This window comes from Adiantum capillus-veneris, chromosome 5, assembly GCF_014529385.1.
Source record: "Adiantum capillus-veneris isolate H3 chromosome 5, ASM1452938v2, whole genome shotgun sequence".
Taxonomy (NCBI): Eukaryota; Viridiplantae; Streptophyta; class Polypodiopsida; order Polypodiales; family Pteridaceae; genus Adiantum; species Adiantum capillus-veneris.
The window spans coordinates 102,627,773-102,650,882 of NC_140935.1; positions in this window are offsets into that span (position 1 = coordinate 102,627,773).

Genomic DNA, 23,110 nt, shown 5'->3' on the forward strand with positions numbered 1-23,110 from the left:
GGAAAGGTCCACTCCCTGTCTAAGAATATGCTCCAGTTAAGGTTCCAAACACTTGTCCAACCAATAGGTCAACATCTTAAGGTTATTCTTTCTTACCACTTGAAGTGACCATGATAGGTTTTACATGGGGGTTAGGTTCCAAGGTCCACCACTTGTCCAAGCTAGGGTCCCTTTAAACATGTAGAGAGGATGCTCCACCATTTGTCGAAGATAGGCTCCATTGAAAACATGATGACGAGAAAGCAAGGTGCACCTATTCTCAAGATGCTAGGGTCCATCGAAATACATTAAACCCCACGATATTTCGTAGATGAGGGGTTTACATTCAAGGTCCAACACTTGTCCAAGCTATTATTGCTAGTAGCCTGAGTGGTTTGGTCTCAAGATTCACCACTTTTATTAAGAATATGTGGGTGTTAAAGGTCCACCACTTGTCCAACCTATAAGGCTACATCTTAAAGGTTATTCTTTCTTACTACTTTTGAGTGACCATGATAGGTTTTACATGGGGGTTTGGTTCCAAGGTCCACCACTTATCCAAGCTAACTCTATTGAAACATAGAGAGAAGCAAAGGTCCACCACTTGTCCAAGCTAGGGTCCATTAGGGTCATTGAAGATGGAGAGAATTCTCCACCATTTGTCCAAGGTAGGCTCCATTGAAACATGAGGAGAAGCAAGGTGCACCATGTCTCCAAGATGCTAGGCTCCATCAAAAAACATTAAACCCACGATACGTCTAGATGAGGGTTTACATTCAAGGTCCAACACTTGTCCAAGCTATTATTGTAGTAGCGTGAGTGGTTTGGTCTCAAGATTATCCACTTTTTCACTCTATGTCATTATATTAAGAATATGGGGTGTTAAGGTCCACCACTTGTCCAACCTATAAGGCTACATCTTAAAGGTTATTCTTTATTACCACTTGGAGTGACCATGATAGTTTTACATGGAGGTTTGGTTCCAAGGTCCACCACTTGTCCAAGCTAACTCTATTGAAACATAGAGAGAAACAAAGGTCCACCACTTGTCCAAGCTAGGGTCCATTGAAACATGGAGAGAAGGATGCTCCACCATTTGTCCAAGATAGGCTCCATTGAAACATGACGAGAAGCACTGCACCATGTCTCCAAGATGCTAGGCTCCATCGAAATACATTAAACCCACGATATTTCGTAGATGAGGGGTTTACATTCAAGGTCCACCACTTGTCCAATCTATTATTGCTAGTAGCCTGAGTGGTTTGGTCTCAAGATTCACCACTTTTATTAAGAATAGTGGGTGTTAAGGTCCACCACTTGTCCAACCTATAAGGCTACATCTTAAAGGTTATTCTTTCTTACTACTTGGAGTGACCATGATAGTTTTACATGGGGGTTTGGTTCCAAGGTCCACCACTTGTCCAAGCTAACTCTATTGAAACATAGAGAGAAGCAAAGATCCACCCCTTGTCTAAGCTAGGGTCCATTGAAACATGGAGAGAAGGATGCTCCACCATTTGTCCAAGGTAGGCTCCATTGAAACATGAGGAGAAGCAAGTGCACCATGTCTCCAAGATGCTAGGCTCCATCGAAAAACATTAAACCCACGATATGTCGTAGATGAGGGTTTACATTCAAGGTCCAACACTTGTCCAAGCTATTATTGGTAGTAGCCTGAGTGTTTGGTCTCAAGATTCACCACTTTTCCACTCTATGTCATTATATTAAGAATATGCGCGTGTTAAGGTCCACCACTTGTCCAACCTATAAGGCTACATCTTAAAGGTTATTCTTTATTACCACTTGGAGTGACCATGATAGGTTTTTACATGGGGGTTTGGTTCCAAGGTCCACCACTTGTCCAAGCTAACTCTATTGAAACATAGAGAGAAACAAAGGTCCACCACTTGTCCAAGCTAGGGTCCATTGAAACATGGAGAGAAGGATGCTCCACCATTTGTCCAAGATAGGCTCCATTGAAACATGACGAGAAGCAAGCTGCACCATGTCTCCAAGATGCTAGGCTCCATCGAAATACATTAAACCCACGATATTCCGTAGATGAGGGGTTACATTCAAGGTCCACACTTGTCCAAGCTATTATTGCTAGTAGCCTGAGTGGTTTGGTCTCAAGATTCAACCACTTTATTAAGAATATGTGGTGTTAAGGTCCACCACTTGTCCAACCTATAAGCTACATCTTAAAGGTTATTCTCTTACTACTTGGAGTGACCATGATAGGTTTTACATGGGGGTTTGGTTCCAAGGTCCACCACTTGTCCAAGCTAACTCTATTGAAACATAGAGAGAAGCAAAGGTCCACCCCTTGTCTAAGCTAGGGTCCATTGAAACATGAGAGAAGGATGCTCCACCATTTGTCCAAGGTAGGCTCCATTGAAACATGAGGAGAAGCAAGGTGCATCATGTCTCCAAGATGCTAGGCTCCATCGAAAAACATTAAACCCACGATATGTCGTAGATGAGGGGTTTACATTCAAGGTCCAACACTTGTCCAAGCTATTATTGGTAGTAGCCTGAGTGGTTTGGTCTCAATATTCAAGACTCTATGTCATTATATTAAGAATATGCGCGTGTTAAGTTTCACCACTTGTCCAACCTATAAGGCTACATCTTAAAGGTTATTCTTTATTACCACTTGGAGTGACCATGATAGGTTTTACATGGGGGTTTGGTTTCAAGGTCCACCACTTGTCCAAGCTAACTCTATTGAAACATGGAGAGAAGGATGCTCCACCATTTGTCCAAGATAGGCTCCATTGAAACATGAGGAGAAGCAAGATGCACCATGTCTTCAAGATGCTAGGGTCCATCGAAATACATTAAACCCACGATATTTCGTAGATGAGGGGTTTACATTCAAGGTCCACCACTTGTCCAAGCTATTATTGCTAGTAGCCTGAGTGGTTTGGTCTCAAGATTCACCACTTTTATTAAGAATACGTGGGTGTTAAGGTCCACCACTTGTCCAAACTATAAGGCTACATCTTAAAGGTTCTTCTTTCTTACTACTTGGAGTGACCATGATAGGTTTTACATGGGGGTTTGGTTCCAAGGTCCACCACTTGTCCAAGCTAACTCTATTGAAACATAGAGAGAAGGAAAGGTCCACCCCTTGTCTAAGCTAGGGTCCATTGAAACATGGAGAGAAGGATGCTCCACTATTTGTCCAAGGTAGGCTCCATTGAAACATGAGGAGAAGCAAGGTGCACCATGTATCCAAGATGCTAGGCTCCATCGAAAAACATTTAACCCACGATATGTCGTAGATGAGGGGTTTACATTCAAGGTCCAACACTTCTCCAAGCTATTATTGGTAGTAGCCTGAGTGGTTTGGTCTCAAGATTATCCACTTTTCCACTCTATGTCATTATATTAAGAATATGCTCGTGGTAAGGTCTACCACTTGTCCATTCTATAAGGCTACATCTTAAAGGTTATTCTTTATTACCACTTGGAGTGACCATGATAGGTTTTACATGGAGGTTTGGTTCCAAGGTCCACCACTTGTCCAAGCTAACTCTATTGAAACATAGAGAGAAACAAAGGTCCACCACTTGTCCAAGCTAGGGTCCATTGAAACATGGAGAGAAGGATGCTCCACCATTTGTCCAAGATTGGCGCCATTGAAACATGACGAGAAGCAAGCTGCACCATGTCTCCAAGATGCTAGGCTCCATCGAAATACATTAAACCCACGATATTTCGTAGATGAGGGGTTTACATTCAAGGTCCACCACTTGTCCAATCTATTATTGCTAGTAGCTTGAGTGGTTTGGTCTCAAGATTCACCACTTTTATTAAGAATATGTGGGTGTTAAGGTCCACCACTTGTCCAACCTATAAGGCTACATCTTAAAGGTTATTCTTTCTTACTACTTGGAGTGACCATGATAGGTTTTACATGGGGGTTTGGTTCCAAGGTCCACCACTTGTCCAAGCTAACTCTATTGAAACATAGAGAGAAGCAAAGGTCCACCCCTTGTTAAGCTAGGGTCCATTGAAACATGGAGAGAAAGGATGCTCCACCATTTGTCCAAGGTAGGCTCCATTGAAACATGAGGAGAACAAGGTGCACCACGTCTCCAAGATGCTAGGCTCCATCGAAAAACATTAAACCCCACGATATGTCGTAGATGAGGGTTACATTCAACGTCCACCACTTGTCCAAGCTATTATTGGTAGTAGCCTGAGTGGTTTGGTCTCAAGATTCACCACTTTTCCACTCTATGTCATTATATTAAGAATATGCGCGTGTTAAGGTCCACCACTTGTCCAACCTATAAGGCTACATCTTAAAGGTTATTCTTTATTACCACTTGGAGTGACCATGATAGGTTTTACATGGGGGTTTGGTTCCAAGGTCCACCACTTGTCCAAGCTAACTCTATTAAAACATAGAGAGAAACAAAGGTCCACCACTTGTCCAAGCTAGGGTCCATTGAAACATGGAGGGAAGGATGCTCCACCATTTGTCCAAGATAAGCTCCATTGAAACATGACGAGAAGCAAGCTGCACCATGTCTCCAAGATGCTAGGCTCCATTGAAATACATTAAACCCACGATATTTCGTAGATGAGGGGTTTACATTCAAGGTCCACCACTTGTCCAAGCTATTATTGCTAGTAGCCAGAGTGGTTTGGTCTCAAGATTCGCCACTTTTATTAAGAATATGTGGGTATTAAGGTCCACCACTTGTCCAACCTATAAGGCTACATCTTAAAGGTTATTATTTCTTACTACTTGGAGTGACCATGATAGGTTTTACATGGGGGTTTGGTTCCAAGGTCCACCACTTGTCCAAGCTAACTCTATTGAAACATAGAGAGAAGCAAAGATCCACCCCTTGTCTAAGCTAGGGTCCATTGAAAAATGGAGAGAAGGATGCTCCACCATTTGTCCAAGGTAGGCTCCATTGAAACATGAGGAGAAGTAAGGTGCACCATGTCTCCAAGATGCTAGGCTCCATCGAAAAACATTAAACCCACGATACATCGTAGATGAGGGGTTTACATTCAAGGTCCAACACTTGTCCAAGCTATTATTGGTAGTAGCCTGAGTTGTTTGGTCTCAAGATTCACCACTTTTCCACTCTATGTCATTATATTAAGAATATGCGCGTGTTAAGGTCCACCACTTGTCCAACCTATAAGGCTACATCTTAAAGGTTATTCTTTATTACCACTTGGAGTGACCATGATAGGTTTTACATGGGGGTTTGGTTCCAAGGTCCACCACTTGTCCAAGCTAACTCTATTAAAACATAGAGAGAAACAAAGGTCCACCACTTCTCCAAGCTAGGGTTCATTGAAACAAGGAGAGAAGGATGCTCCACCATTTGTCCAAGATAGGTTCCATTGAAACATGACAAGAAGCAAGCTGCACCATGTCTCCAAGATGCTAGGCTCCATCGAAATACATTAAACCCACGATATTTCGTAGGTGAGGGGTTTGCATTCAAGGTCTACCACTTGTCCAAGCTATTATTGCTAGTAGCCTGAGTGGTTTGGTCTCAAGATTCACCACTTTTATTAAGAATATGTGGGTGTTAAGCTCCGCCACTTGTCCAACCTATAAGGCTACATCTTAAAAGTTATTCTTTCTTACTACTTGGAGTGACCATGATAGGTTTTACATGGGGGTTTGGTTCCAAGGTACACCACTTGTCCAAGCTAACTCTATTGAAACATAGAGAGAAGCAAAGGTCCACCCCTTCTCTAAGCTAGGGTCCATTGAAACATGGAGAGAAGGATGCTCCAACATTTGTCCAAGGTAGGCTCCATCGAAACATGAGGAGAAGCAAGGCGCACCATGTCTCCAAGATGCGATGCTCCATCGAAAAACATTAAACCCACGATATGTCGTAGATGAGGGGTTTACATTCAAGGTCCAACACTTGTCCAAGCTATTATTGGTAGTAGCCTGAGTGGTTTAGTCTCAAGATTCACCACTTTTCCACTCTATGTCATTATATTAAGAATATGCGCGTGTTAAGGTCCACCACTTGTCCAACCTATAAGGCTACATCTTAAAGGTTATTCTTTATTACCACTTGGAGTGACCATGATAGGTTTTACATGGGGGTTTGGTTTCAAGGTCCACCACTTGTCCAAGCTAAATTTATTGAAACATAGAGAGAAACAAAGGTCCACCACTTGTCCAAGCTAGGGTCCATTGAAACATGGAGAGAAGGATGCTCCACCATTTGTCCAAGATAGGCTCCATTGAAACATGACGAGAAGCAATATGCACCATGTCTTCAAGATGCTAGGGTCCATCAAAATACATTAAACCCACGATATTTCGTAGATGAGGGGTTTACATTCAAGGTCCACCACTTGTCCAAGCTATTATTGCTAGTAGCCTGAGTGGTTTGGTCTCAAGATTCACCACTTTTATTAAGAATATGCGCATGTTCAGGTCCACCACTTGTCCAACCTATAAGGCTACATCTTAAAGCTTATTCTTTATTACCACTTGGAGTGACCATGATAGGTTTTACATGGGGGTTTGGTTCCAAGGTCCACCACTTGTCCAAGCTAACTCTATTGAAACATAGAGAGAAGCAAAGGTCCACCCCTTGTCTAAGCTAGGGTCCATTGAAACATGGAGAGAAGGATGCTCCACCATTTGTCCAAGGTAGGCTCCATTGAAACATGAGGAGAAGCAAGGTGCACCATGTCTCCAAGATGCGACGCTCCATCGAAAAACATTAAACCCACGATATGTCGTAGATGAGGGGTTTACATTCAAGGTCTAATGCTTGTCCAAGCTATTATTGGTAGTAGCCTGAGTGGTTTGGTCTCAAGATTCACCACTTTTCCACTCTATGTCATTATATTAAGAATATGCGCGTGTTAAGGTCCACCACTTGTCCAACCTATAAGGCTACATCTTAAAGGTTATTCTTTATTACCACTTGGAGTGACCATGATAGGTTTACATGGGGGTTTGGTTCCAAGGTCCACCACTTGTCCAAGTCCAAGCTAACTCTATTGAAACATAGAGAGAAACAAAGTCCACCACTTGTCCAAGCTAGGGTCCATTGAAACATGGAGAGAAGGATGCTCCACCATTTGTCCAAGATAGGCTCCATTGAAACATGACGAGAAGCAAGCTGCACCATGTCTCCAAGATGCTAGGTCCATCGAAATACATTAAACCCACGATATTTCGTAGATGAGGGTTTACATTCAAGGTCCACCACTTGTCCAAGCTATTATTGCTAGTAGCCTGAGTGGTTTGGTCTCAAGATTCACACACTTTTATTAAAATATGTGGGTGTTAAGGTCCACCACTTGTCCAACCTATAAGGCTACATCTTAAAGGTTATTCTTTCTTACTACTTGGAGTGACCATGATAGGTTTTACATGGGGTTTGGTTCCAAGGTCCACCACTTGTCCAAGCTAACTCTATTGAAACATAGAGAGAAGCAAAGTCCACACCTTGTCTAAGCTAGGAACATGATAGAGAAGGAAAGGTCCACCCCTTGTCTAAGAATATGCGCGTGTTAAGGTCCCAACACTTGTCCACTAAGGGCTACATCTTAAAGGTTATTCTTTATTACCACTTGAAGTGACCATGATAGGTTTACATGGGGGTTTGGTTCCAAGGTCCACCACTTGTCCAAGCTAGGTCCATTGAAAACATGTAGAGAAGGATGCTCCACCATTGTCCAAGATAGCTCCATTGAAACATGACGAGAAGCAAGATGCACCATGTCTCAAGACTAGGCTCCATCAAAATACATTAACCCACGATATTCGTAGATGAGGGTTTACATTCAAGGTCCACCACTTGTCCAAGCTATTATTGCTAGTAGCCTGAGTGGTTTGGTCTCAAGATTCACCACTTTTATTAAGAATATGTGGGTGTTAAGGTCCACCACTTGTCCAACCTATAAGGCTACATCTTAAAGGTTATTCTTTCTTACTACTTGGAGTGACCATGATAGGTTTTACATGGGGTTTGGTTCCAAGGTCCACCACTTGTCCAAGCTAACTCTATTGAAACATAGAGAGAAGCAAAGGTCCACCCCTTGTCTAAGCTAGGGTCCATTGAAACATGGAGAGAAGGATGCTCCACCATTTGTCCAAGGTAGGCTCCATTGAAACATGAGGAGAAGCAAGGTGCACCATGTCTCCAAGATGCTAGGCTCCATCGAAAAACATTAAACCCACGATATGTCGTAGATGAGGGGTTTACATTCAAGGTCCAACACTTGTCCAAGCTATTATTGGTAGTAGCCTGAGTGGTTTGGTCTCAAGATTCACCACTTTTCCACTCTATGTCATTATATTAAGAATATGCGCGTGTTAAGGTCCACCACTTGTCCAACCTATAAGGCTACATCTTAAAGGTTATTCTTTATTACCACATTGGAGTGACCATGATAGGTTTTACATGGGGGTTTGGTTCCAAGGTCCACCACTTGTCCAAGCTAACTCTATTGAAACATAGAGAGAAACAAAGGTCCACCACTTGTCCAAGCTAGGGTCCATTGAAACATGGAGAGAAGGATGCTCCACCATTTGTCCAAGATAGGCTCCATTGAAACATGACGAGAAGCAAGCTGCACCATGTCTCCAAGATGCTAGGCTCCATCGAAAATACATTAAACCCACGATATTTCGTAGATGAGGGGTTTACATTCAAGGTCCACCACTTGTCCAAGCTATTATTGCTAGTAGCCTGAGTGGTTTGGTCTCAAGATTCACCACTTTTATTAAGAATATGTGGGTGTTAAGGTCCACCACTTGTCCAACCTATAAGGCTACATCTTAAAGGTTATTCTTTCTTACTACTTGGAGTGACCATGATAGGTTTTACATGGGGGTTTGGTTCCAAGGTCCACCACTTGTCCAAGCTAACTCTATTGAAACATAGAGAGAAGCAAAGGTCCACCCCTTGTCTAAGCTAGGGTCCATTGAAACATGGAGAGAAGGATGCTCCACCATTTGTCCAAGGTAGGCTCCATTGAAACATGAGGAGAAGCAAGGTGCACCATGTCTCCAAGATGCTAGGCTCCATCGAAAAACATTAAACCCACGATATGTCGTAGATGAGGGGTTTACATTTAAGGTCCAACACTTGTCCAAGCTATTATTGGTAGTAGCCTGAGTGGTTTGATCTCAAGATTCACCACTTTTCCACTCTATGTCATTATATTAAGAATATGTGCGTGTTAAGGTCCACCACTTGTCCAACCTATAAGGCTACATCTTAAAGGCTATTCTTTATTACCACTTGGAGTGACCATGATAGGTTTTACATGGGGGTTTGATTCCAAGGTCCACCACTTGTCCAAGCTTACTCTATTGAAACATAGAGAGAAGCAAAGGTCCACCACTTGTCCAAGCTAGGCTCCATTGAAACATGGAGAGAAGGATGCTCCACCATTTGTCCAAGATAGGCTCCATTGAAACATGACGAAAGCAAGCTGCACCATGTCTCCAAGATGCTAGGCTCCATCGAAATACATTAAACCCACGATATTTCGTAGATGAGGGGTTTACATTCAAGGTCCAACACTTGTCCAAGCTATTATTGCTAGTAGCCTGAGTGGTTTGGTCTCAAGATTCACCACTTTTATTAAGAATATGTGGGTGTTAAGGTCCACCACTTGTCCAACCTATAAGGCTACATCTTAAAGGTTATTCTTTCTTACTACTTGGAGTGACCATGATAGGTTTTACATGGGGGTTTGGTTCCAAGGTCCACCACTTGTCCAAGCTAACTCTATTGAAACATAGAGAGAAGCAAACGTCCACTCCTTGTCTAAGCTAGGAACATAGAGAAGGAAAGGTCCACCCCTTGTCTAAGAATATGCGCGTGTTAAGGTCCAACACTTGTCCAACCTATAGGGCTACATCTTAAAGGTTATTCTTTATTACCACTTGAAGTGACCATGATAGGTTTTACATGGGGGTTTGGTTCCAAGGTCCACCACTTGTCCAAGCTAGGGTCCATTGAAACATGTAGAGAAGGATGCTCCACCATTTGTCGAAGATAGGCTCCATTGAAACATGACGAGAAGCAAGATGCACTATGTCTTCAAGATGCTAGGGTCCATCAAAATACATTAAACCCACGATATTTCGTAGATGAGGGGTTTACATTCAAGGTCCAACACTTGTCCAAGCTATTATTGCTAGTAGCCTGAGTGGTTTGGTCTCAAGATTCACCACTTTTATTAAGAATATGTGGGTGTTAAGGTCCACCACTTGTCCAACCTATAAGGCTACATCTTAAAGGTTATTCTTTCTTACTACTTGGAGTGACCATGATAGGTTTTACATAGGGGTTTGGTTCCAAGGTCCACCACTTATCCAAGCTAACTCTATTGAAACATAGAGAGAAGCAAAGGTCCACCCCTTGTCTAAGCTAGGGTCCAAGCTAGGGTCCATTGAAGCATGGAGAGAAGGATTCTCCACCATTTGTCCAAGGTAGGCTCCATTGAAACATGAGGAGAAGCAAGGTGCATCATGTCTCCAAGATGCTAGGCTCCATCAAAAAACATTAAACCCACGATACGTCGTAGATGAGGGGTTTACATTCAAGGTCTAACACTTCTCCAAGCTATTATTGGTAGTAGCGTGGCTGGTTTGGTCTCAAGATTATCCACTTTTCCACTCTATGTCATTATATTAAGAATATGCGCGTGTTAAGGTCCACCACTTGTCCATTCTATAAGGCTACATCTTAAAGGTTATTCTTTATTACCACTTGGAGTGACCATGATAGGTTTTACATGGAGGTTTGGTTCCAAGGTCCACCACTTGTCCAAGCTAACTCTATTGAAACATAGAGAGAAACAAAGGTCCACCACTTGTCCAAGCTAGGGTCCATTGAAACATGGAGAGAAGGATGCTCCACCATTTGTCCAAGATAGGCTCCATTGAAACATGACGAGAAGCAAGCTGCACCATGTCTCCAACATGCTAGGCTCCATCGAAATACATTAAACCCACGATATTTCGTAGATGAGGGGTTTACATTCAAGGTCCACCACTTGTCCAAGCTATTATTGCTAGTAGCCTGAGTGGTTTGGTCTCAAGATTCACCACTTTTATTAAGAATATGTGGGTGTTAAGGTCCACCACTTGTCCAACCTATAAGGCTACATCTTAAAGGTTATTCTTTCTTACTACTTGGAGTGACCATGATAGGTTTTACATGGGGGTTTGGTTCCAAGGTCCACCACTTGTCCAAGCTAACTCTATTGAAACATAGAGAGAAGCAAAGGTCCACCCCTTGTCTAAGCTAGGGTCCATTGAAACATGGAGAGAAGGATGCTCCACCATTTGTCCAAGGTAGGCTCCATTGAAACATGAGGAGAAGCAAGGTGCACCATGTCTCCAAGATGCTAGGCTCCATCGAAAAACATTAAACCCACGATATGTCGTAGATGAGGGGTTTACATTCAAGGTCCACACTTGTCCAAGCTATTATTGGTAGTAGCCTGAGTGGTTTGGTCTCAAGATTCACCACACTTTTCCACTCTATGTCATTATATTAAGAATATGTGCGTGTTAAGGTCCACCACTTGTCCAACCTATAAGGCTACATCTTAAAGGTTATTCTTTATTACCACTTGGAGTGACCATGATAGGTTTTACATGGGGGTTTGGTTCCAAGGTCCACCACTTGTCCAAGCTAACTCTATTGAAACATAGAGAGAAACAAAGGTCCACCACTTGTCCAAGCTAGGGTCCATTGAAACATGGAGAGAAGGATGCTCCACCATTTGTCCAAGATAGGCTCCATTGAAACATGACGAGAAGCAAGCTGCACCATGTCTCCAAGATGCTAGGCTCCATCGAAATACATTAAACCCACGATATTCCGTAGATGAGGGGTTTACATTCAAGGTCCACCACTTGTCCAAGCTATTATTGCTAGTAGCCTGAGTGGTTTGGTCTCAAGATTCACCACTTTTATTAAGAATATGTGGGTGTTAAGTTCCACCACTTGTCCAACCTATAAGGCTACATCTTAAAGGTTATTATTTCTTACTACTTGGAGTGACCATGATAGGTTTTACATGGGGGTTTGGTTCCAAGGTCCACCACTTGTCCAAGCTAACTCTATTGAAACATAGAGAGAAGCAAAGGTCCACCCCTTCTCTAAGCTAGGGTCCATTGAAACATGGAGACAAGGATGCTCTACCATTTGTCCAAGGTAGGCTCCATTGAAACATGAGGAGAAGCAAGGTGCATCATGTCTCCAAGATGCTAGGCTCCATCGAAAAACATTAAACCCACGATATGTCGTAGATGAGGGGTTTACATTCAAGGTCCAACACTTGTCCAAGCTATTATTGGTAGTAGCCTGAGTGGTTTGGTCTCAATATTCAAGACTCTATGTCATTATATTAAGAATATGCGCGTGTTAAGTTTCACCACTTGTCCAACCTATAAGGCTACATCTTAAAGGTTATTCTTTATTACCACTTGGAGTGACCATGATAGGTTTTACATGGGGGTTTGGTTTCAAGGTCCACCACTTGTCCAAGCTAACTCTATTGAAACATGGAGAGAAGGATGCTCCACCATTTGTCCAAGATAGGCTCCATTGAAACATGACGAGAAGCAAGCTGCACCATGTCTCCAAGATGCTAGGCTCCATCGAAATACATTAAACCCACGATATTTCGTAGATGAGGGGTTTACATTCAAGGTCCACCACTTGTCCAAGCTATTATTGCTAGTAGCCTGAGTGGTTTGGTCTCAAGATTCACCACTTTTATTAAGAATATGTGGGTGTTAAGGTCCACCACTTGTCCAACCTATAAGGCTATATCTTAAAGGTTATTCTTTCTTACTACTTGGAGTGACTATTATAGGTTTTACATGGGGGTTTGGCTCCAAGGTCCACCACTTGTCCAAGCTAACTCTATTGAAACATAGAGAGAAGCAAAGCTCCACCCCTTGTCTAAGCTAGGGTCCATTGAAACATGGGGAGAAGGATGCTCCACCATTTGTCCAAGGTAGGCTCCATTGAAACATGAGGATAAGAATATGCGCGTGTTAAGGTCCACCACTTGTCCAACCTATAAGGCTACATCTTAAAGGTTATTCTTTATTACCACTTGGAGTGACCATGATAGGTTTTACATGGGGCTTTGGTTCCAAGGTCCACCACTTGTCCAAGCTAACTCTATTGAATCATAGAGAGAAGCAAAGGTCCACCACTTGTCTAAGCTAGGCTCCATTGAAACATGGAGAGAAGGATGCTCCACCATTTGTCGAAGCTAACTCTATTGAAACATGGGGGGTTACGTTCAAGGTCCACCACTTGTCCAAGCTATTAGTGCTAGTAGCATGAGTGGTTTTGTCTCAAGATTCACCACTTTTTCACTCTATGTCATTATATTAAGAATATTAGGGTGTTAAGGTCCACCACTTGTCCAACCTATAAGGCTATATCTTAAAGGTTATTCTTTCTCACCACTTGGAGTGACCATGATAGGTTTTACATGGGGGTTTGGTTCCAAGGTCCACCACTTGTCCAAGCTAACTCTATTGAATAATAGAGAGAAGCAAAGGTCCACCACTTGTCCAAGCTAGGGTCCATTGAAACATGGAGAGAAGGATGCTCCACCATTTGTCCAAGATAGGCTCCATTGAAACATGAAGAGAAGCAAGATGCACGATGTCTCCAAGATGCTAGGCTCCATCGAAATACCTTAAACCCACGATATTTCGTAGATGGGGGGTTTACTTTCAAGGTCCACCACTTGTCCAAGCTATTATCGCTAGTAGCATGGTTTGGTCTCAAGATTCACCAGTTTTCCACTCTATGTCATTATATGAAGAATATTTGGGTGTTAAGGTCCACCACTTGTCCAACCTATAAGGCTATATCTTAAATGATATTTTTTTTGACCACTTGGAATGTGCATGATATGTTTTACATGGGGTTTTGTTCCAAGGTCCACCACTTGTCCAAGCTAGATCTATTACATATATATTATACATACAATATTCAACTAGATTCCCTACCTATCATGTCCAGTAGCATGGATGCTCTAGCTTGAAGGTCCACCACTTGTCCAACCTATACTCTCTTATGTAAGGGAGATCTCGCTATAAATTCAAAACCTTCCCGCCTAAATTTAAAATATCCCTCCCAAATCTTAAATATCCCGCTAAATTTTAAAATATCCCGCCCAAATTTAAAATTCAAACTTTTTTATAAAAATTTAAATTTTACTACTTAAATTTAAAATATTCCACGCGAAATTGATTTTAAATTCAAGTTTACCACAAAAAGATATCATTATACCACCTAAATTCAAATATGCAAACCTCAAATCATTATATTGTACATAAATTCAAATTCAAACAAGCCTAAACTGATATTAGTTTGCATAGATATGAATTTATCACACCTAAATTATGTCACCATGTTAGAGAGAGTGGTTAGAGAATTTGAACAAGGTCCACCACTTGTCCAACCTAGATACCAAGAAGGATTGAGTGTACAAGGTATTGTTTGGAGGTCCTTATAGTCCACTGGTCTCAAGGTCCACCACTTGTGGTAAGGGTCACCAAAAAGTGTATATATTCATCCAAAGAAATACACGTATTTTTGGTCTACATGTCCTAGTTTAAACCATTTATGTCCATTAGGTGTATCACTAAACAACACTACTATTTTTGAGAAACAGAAGTTACAATCATATCTACAAATGGATTAGAGGAAAATCAGCTCAGCATACATCCAGAACTCGCTACAAGAATCGACTTTAACAGATCACGCAAGTAAGTCTTCCATTCAATTTTACTAGTATTACAATGTGTTAGTTATTTGTGATATTTATGTATGTATATATACTATGTGTGCATATCGTAATTAAGTGTAATTGTGTATCTGCATTATGTATGAGTATTACAATGAAATAACACAAATATACATACATACACATAGATAACACAGACGCACACATACATGAGCATGTATTTTCAAGAGAGAGATAGCAAGATACAGAGATAGAGAGAGAGAGAGAGAGAGAGAGATAAATACCTGTTTTTTAGAGAGAGGAGAGAGAAAGATAACAAATTTCACTGTGTTTATGTATGTGGAAGAGAGGAAGACGATGTATGGGAATATGTGCACGTATTTTCAAGAGAGAGACAACAAGATAACAGATTTCATTGTGGTTATGTATGTGGAAGTGAGGAAGACGATGTGTGGGAATATGTGCATGTATTTTCAAGAGAGAGACAGCAAGATAACAGATTTCACTGTGGTTATGTATGTGGAAGAGAGGAAGACGATGTGTGGGAATATGTGTATGTGTGCGGGGATACTTTTAAACTATGTATCTCTGTCTTTTGACGAGAGAGTGTGTGTGCAAGAAGAGTTACAGAGAACCATCTTCTCTATATGGAGAAAGACAGAGAGTGAGAGAGAGAGAAATACCTGTTTTTTCTCTATTCGTGAGGTGTGCAATGTCTCCTGAGAAGACTGCCCGATCCTGCCCTTCTGGAAAGCGTTGTGTACGCTGCTGTTTCTTTATCTTGTGCGCGAACTTTCAATCCTGTGCACTCCACCTGTGTGTTGTGTACGATGCCGAGCTTGCTCCTCTACGTGCACGTATACTCCAACTGTGTGCGATCCGTGTGCGCTTTCTGTGTGTTTGCTGCTCGCCTGCTTTCTCTGTGTGCGTTGCTCGTGCGGTCTCTGTGTGCCTAATTTTGATAGGGTTTATTAGAATGCCACGTATGCTACAAGTCCATGTTTTATCATAGGATTAAAAAAAACAAAAGCAATATAAAAAATTAACCAATTCACACGGCCAAAATTAAAGAAATCATGGTTGAAAATATGAAAAACATGCGTAACTACATGCCGCCCCTTGACCCCACCCGGGGCGCTGCCCCAGGACCCCGCCCAGAACAATATCCCAAAATCAACCTCCCAAGCCCCGCCATCGAGAGCGCTATATTCCACATCCCCATCAAGAGCGCTACCCCCAAACCTCACGTGGAAGCGCTGCCTTGTCACCCCATTGTGGCATTGCCCTAAGACCCCGCATCTGGAGTGCTAAATGGGAACATTCTTCATTAGTGAAATTTTGAACATAAATTATATTAGTATATACTTAGATATAATACAAATATTAACATATTAGCTATACTACTAATTTACTATAGCAGTTCTAGATTATGTCCCATACTATATTTAAGGTGCCAAAGGTTTGGCCTTATGGTCCTAGATTTAGCCAAGTGGTCAACACATATAGGACCAAGTGCACACTGTGCCACAAAACTTGGCCACCACTTCACTTGCCAAAGTTTAGGCCACATGGTCAATCCTAAGTTTCCAATGTTCTTATTATGTCACCTTTTGCCTCGTGGAAAACCTAGGCTTGTTTTCACATACTCAGGCACTTCAAGCCACAATAAATTGTCATTACTCTTCGGCAACCCTTTTGTTCAAGTCTTTGAAAAAACATTGTTTAAGGCCACCCTAAACCATTTTCATTTAGGGGTGTCTAAAACTAGCTTTTTGGCAATTCGAGAAGAAAATGGTCAAAGTTTTATACTTAGTTTTAACCACTTGACCAATTCAAATATTGGAAAGCAAGGTCTTGTAATACTTTTCTTTGGACATCACACATTAAAACTAGGTCCCTCACTTGTCCAAGCTATGCTCTAATACAATAAAGGGCTTTTGGTTTCAAGATGCACCACTTTCCCAACCTTGATTCCATTAAAGAAGCTAGCTCTACTTAGACATTTAATAGCAAGGTCCTGCAGCAGTTCAGATTGAACATTTTCCATGGCAGCTAGGTCCACCACTTATCTAAGCTATGCTCTAATAGAGTAAGGGGGTTTTGGTTTCAAGATCCACCACTTGTCCAAACTTGATTTGGGAAGCAAGGTCCTATAATAGTTTGCTTTGGACATTCACCATTACAACTAAGTCCACCATTCTCCAAGCTATGTTCTAATACACTAAGGAGGTTTTGGTTTCAAGGAGAACCACTTGTACGACTTTGTTTTTGGAAGTAAGGTCTTTACATAGTTCACCTTGGACCTTGGACATTGGATACTACAACTAAGCCCACCACTTGTCCAAGATATCCTCTATATATAGCCAAAGGGTTTGGGTTTCAAGATTCACCACTTTTCCAACCTTTCTTCCATTAAAGAAAGGAGGGGCATTATAACTAGGTCCACCACTTGTCCAAGCTATGCTCTGATATAGAAAGGGGATTTTGGTTTCAAGGTCCACCACGTGTTCAACCTTGCAAGACTCAAGGGATACTTGGACATTGGAAAGCATAGTCCTATAGTAGTTGATAGGTGGCAGTGGGTATTACAACTAGGTCCAACCTATGCTCTCATATAGCAAAGAGGCTTTGCTTTCAAGGTCCACCACTTGTCCAACCTTGCTTCCATTAAAGAAATGAGGGGCTACGTAAACATTGGCAAGCAAGGTAGCAAGGTCCTAAGGTGTTTCACCTTGGATATTGGGCATTATAACTAGGTCCACCACTTGTCCAAGCTATGCTCTGATAAAGAAAGGGATTTTCGTTTCAAGGTCCACCATGTGTTCAACCTTTCTAATATAGAAAGGGGATTTTCGTTTCAAGGTCCACCACGTGTTCAACCTTGAAAGACTCAAGGGATACTTGGACATTGGAAAGCATAGTCCTATAGTAGTTGATAGGTGGCAGTGGGTATTAAAACTAGGTCCAACCTATGCTCTTATATAGCAAAGAGGCTTTGGTTTCAAGGTCCACCACTTGTCCAACCTTACTTCCATTAAAGAAATGAGGGGCTACGTAAACATTGGCAAGCAAGGTAGCAAAGTCCTAAGGTATTTCACCTTGGATATTGGGCATTATAACTAGGTCCACCACTTGTCCAAGCTATGCTCTGATATAGAAAGGGGATTTTTGTTTCAAGGTCCACCACGTGTTCAACCTTGAAAGACTCAAGGGATACTTGGACATTGGAAAGCATAGTCCTATAGTAGTTGATAGGTGGCAGTGGGTATTACAACTAGGTCCACCACTTGTCCAACCTATGCTCTCATATAGCAAAGAGGCTTTGGTTTCAAGGTCCACCACTTGTCCAACCTTGCTTCCATTAATATAGCAAGGAGGATTTGGTCTCAAGGTTCACCACTTGTCCAACCTATGCAAACCTTTTTCATGTTGTAGCATGATTTTTTGTTTGAAGAGTATTTTTCTATAACTATGGATTTAACAATGTAATCTTTTTACTTACAGGATGGACTTCGAATCTGGGGAGAAAGTACATATGATACTTGACAATGAAATCGTTGGTATTGGTTGTGTGTGTAGAACAGATCCAGATTCCACTTGTGGTGGTACAAAGATAGGGCTGGGAAATGTCTCCATACTAGTGGAGGAATGCTTGAAGGATGTGGTCCTACCTTTTCCTACAATGGATACTTCATCTCTCCAAGGCTCATTATGGAGTGCTGTTCGATGGTCAAAGCTTCTTTTGCAATCTTTTGTATTAAATGGGAACTTAATTGATCCACACGAAAGCTACAATGGTGATGAAGAACATGATCATTCTGATCCTCTAGTTACAGATGCAATACCTATGACAAGCCCAGAATTTGAAGCAATGATTCGAGAGTCTTGGAGAAATCAGAGGGTCCTTTTAAAAGATGACACAATGATGCAAACCATGAATGAAGGGACCATCTTATATGTATTTCCACATGATTATGTCAACTTTCAGGAACTTGGTCCTGATTGTGTGGGTGTGGGTATTGAAAGAGAAAATGCAAGCATTGATGATGTGGTTGAAGTGGGTAGCATCACTTTGCTAAAGTGGCCCATCAAGCAGACAACAATGTTGAATGGGAGCCCATTACAACGCTTTGTTCCTGTTGATGGCATGCATGCTACATATGAGGATGTATCCAACGATGGCAATGTTGGAAAAAAACTTGATGGGAGTAATGTTGTCCAGTTGTCAAGGAAGAGACGATACACTTTCATGAACAGGACTCAAAAATCAAAAGCAGCACCAGCTTCGACTTTTTACCTTTCAAACAAATCAATTCAAAGGGTATCATGCATTGATTGTTGTGCACAAAAATGCTGCCAATTTGCAGATCGTGATATGGTGACAAGGTTACGACAACAATTTTGGGGAGAGTCTCAAAAATCACGCACTAATTATGTTTATGATGTTCTTTCTATATGTTATCAGAAAGATGAGAAGTCACGATACCAATTCAGGCTAAATGGCTCTATTGTTTGTTGTAGAGCATGGTATGAGCTACATGGAATACCAAAGACATCATTTTATCGATACAAGGAGAACTTTGAAAATGGTGTGCGCCAATATGTACATGGGAACACATGTACATTGAGAAGGGGACTTCAACATACTAGTTTAGCAAGAGCACTACTAAATGAGTTTGTGGAAAACAACTCTGAGAAGATGCCACATAGAAGTAGAACACTGCTAGATGGCTCAAGAGAGACTCAATTGGTGATTCCATCAACATACAAACAAGTGGATATTTTATGTGAAATCAACACGACACTTGACCAAATGGGCTATGAGAAGAAGCTATCCCAATCTTCTTTTGGTAGAATTTGGAACAAAGAGTACCCACATGTCACTTTAACAAAGACGAGTGAGTTCTCTAAGTGCAATATTTGTAGCTCAATCAAGGCAAGGTTAGAAGCTAAACCTTCTCTTGAAGAGAGAGCTCTTCTCTTGAGGGAGAGAGAAGTTCACATGGCACAACAAAAGAGTTGCAGAAGCCTATATTATGCATGGCGCACGTATTCAGAAACTCAACCACAAAATATGTATGCATAATCCATGATAAGATGGATCAAAAGAAGACTGCCATTCCTAGATTACGCATTGTTCCCAAGGGTGTGGATTCAGGATATAATCTGCGGGTGGCATTGATTGGCATGATCACTCATGGACATGGAGAAGGTCATTACGGACACTTTGTCTTGAATGGTTTGTGGCCAGCTGATCCAAATCTTACAATTGGCTCAATTGCTAATTGTTTACATAACCTCGAGAGGATAGATAAGCATCCTCTTGGTGATCTAGTAACAAATGGACTTCCAAGGAGCAATATTTCACTACTACATGCTTTGAACTCAAGGGATGCTTTGGACTACCATAACTTGAGTGATGGAAAAGAGCCCATTGTGCAGTCTTCAGAAATTGCAGAAGAGGAATTGGGGTCAACATTTCGCAGATTGCTAGAGAACTTGTTGCTACAATTGGATAATTGTGCAGGGGAAAACAAAAATCTATACTTATTTGCCTATTTGTCAATGCTTGTTGCAAGGGGTGTTTTCAAAACCATCCAGCTGGGATTTTTAATGGTTGGGCATACACATGAGGACATAGACGCCATGTTTAGTAGGTTTTCAGAGAAGTTGAGAGTTACACAAACCTATACTTTGCCACATTTGATGGATACATTACGAAACAGCTCATCTTCATCTCCAGCTCCATTTTTTCTCACAAAGATCCCCGATTTCAAGCAATATTGTGATGGCTATCTTTGTGATGGACAAGACATACTTGTTGGACATTCCAAACCGCTTCAGTTCAGGTTCTTTAGGATGAGACACCAATGATGCAATATAAGGCACATGTAGGTGTATCAAGTTGGAGTGGAAGTATTCGCCTTTGGAAAATAGACACAAAAGGAAAGCCAATGTTACCACATGGAGATCCACCTCTAGTACAAATGGCGGAGTATGTCAAGGCCCACGAAGAAGTCATTTTGGGGCTAAAGAACTATATAAAATTTTGGAAAAATTTAGGGAATGGTTCAAGTATTCCGCGATATTATAGACCCGTGATAGATTATTGGAGTAAGGTAATTGAAGAGATTGGAAAAGCAATCATATCAGAGGGAGTCTTGTATGAAATGTTTTGGCCAAAAACTCAAGAATATTCTCACCTACAAAACACTACAATGAATTTGCAACAAGGAGCAGAAAGATTCCTAGGCCTTGAAGAGTTGAACGATCATTTTTGTGGGCCTCAACGAGATAGGCCAAGGGAAGAGTTTGACCCTATGTCTGATGTGCACCAAGGTGACTTTCTTATGCTTGTTCCGAGTGACACAAAAATCTATCCAGTGTGGCTTGCAATGGCTTTATCTGACATTGATAATGAGCCTACATCACCAAACTACAGAAAACTCTTGATTCAATATTGGGCACCTTGCGCGAGAAAAAGTGGGATGACAGATACTCAAGCTTATAGTAATTGTTGGAAGGGTTATTGGGTTGTCAACTATAAGGACCCACAAGTGTGGGAAACTATAGATGCAATTGTTTGGTCCTGGAGACCCAACAAAGAAGGACCATTTTCTAGAATAAAGATTCCAGAAAGACATGCTCTAAAAGCCAAAGAAGGCCTCACTCGTGCACATCAGCCACACTTGGATCAAAGTTCATATATGGTATCAAATGTGGAGTAGAATTATGTGGAGCTTCTATTGTGACTATACTAGTCAATTTGTAAACAAAAATCTTTTTTGTATCTTCCTTTGTTTTATGTAATTTATAGTTATTATTCAAATCCATGTGTTGTACATCCTCTTGACTTTTGGTGTTTATCAACACCACAATCCTATGAGATTTTCACTTTATTTACTAGCCACACACCTCAATGTTTCCCACTTTAAGTGGAAAATTCCCAAATTACATGAATTCGGTCGATTTGGAGATTCCCATAATGTGAGATTTTTACCAAAATACCTAATATGGTCTTTAGTCTTTCTGGCTTATACGAGTGTGTCTTTTATTAAGCCATGTATTTTTGACCTGGCTTATCGTACAGGTTGGCTTCTTAACCTAATCGACTGGCTAACTTTGTTTCGACTTTCTTGAAGTCTTGAAAACAATATATGCTGGTAAGTTTGGCTTAAATCTGTGGCATGAGAAGTAGGTCGATTGGTATACTAGATGAAATGGGTGTACTTTGACTGTAGCCAATTGCTACCAGAGCTAGAGACTTAAATATGGTGTCTCTGGATAAAATTTGATGTGGATGTTGATGCTGTTCTTATCCATGTAAAGTGGAGTTTCTGTTTAGATGGTTGAAACTTGAAAACAATTTTTGCAAACTTGTTTTTGCCTGGTTTTTTACTTACATGATGTAACTTAGGTGGCTGATTGCCTTTTACCTTAAAAGTGATGGGTCACCTACTGTAGGAAGTCCTAAAGTATGACTTTTTTTGAACTTGACCTTTGATCTATACATGGGAGTATGGTTGCGTATCTGCATAATGCTATATGGGTGAAAGCATGTTAACGTGTCGTGCTTTTTGTGCTAGTTAGCAGTTTCAAGTTAGCACGTTTTAAAAAAGTTGGGCGTCCGGTAAAATTTTTACAATTCGTATCAAAATTTGTCGGAGGTTGTACATTTGGATTCCTTGTTTCAAGAGCTTTCTACTGATATATCATATGTCATAGATCTTGGAGATGTAGCTCATGTTATTGTACTAGTTAGCATATGTCAAAATTGTGCTAGTTAGCATTGTCCGGGACACCAAAAAGCATGACAAGTTAACATGCTTATAGCCATATGGAAGAGTATAAAATGGTTTTTCCAACATTCTCTGTAGTCTTTGATTAAAATAATGACTGTAAATTTTCTACTCATGCATTAAGTGGAGGAAGGCCTTGGTGTGTGTCTTTGGCTGGGTTACTGTTTTTGGGTATTAGACCTTCCTTACAGGTCTTACTGAGATTGACTCAGATCTTACTTAAATGGTTTACTCATAAAAAAGAGTCAGCATTGTTTTGTTCTTTATGGCGCGTACGGACTTGGGCATTATGCTGCCTATGACCTAACCTTCTGGTTTGCTACATCTCGTGGTCTACAAGGTAATTATGGTATCGGCTATCTGGAAGCTTTAAAAATAGTACAAGATGAAAGATTTGGCTACAAAGAAGAGGCTTAAAATTGATAATTTGTCAATTAGACAGATATTTTATAAAAATATATCTGTTTTGTTCTGTGGTTGTGATTCCAACTAGTTTTTAGGGACTTCTTTCTGATGCTGAGAGATGCCAAATCTCAAAACCAATTCAACGGTTGGTTAATGTGGGATAG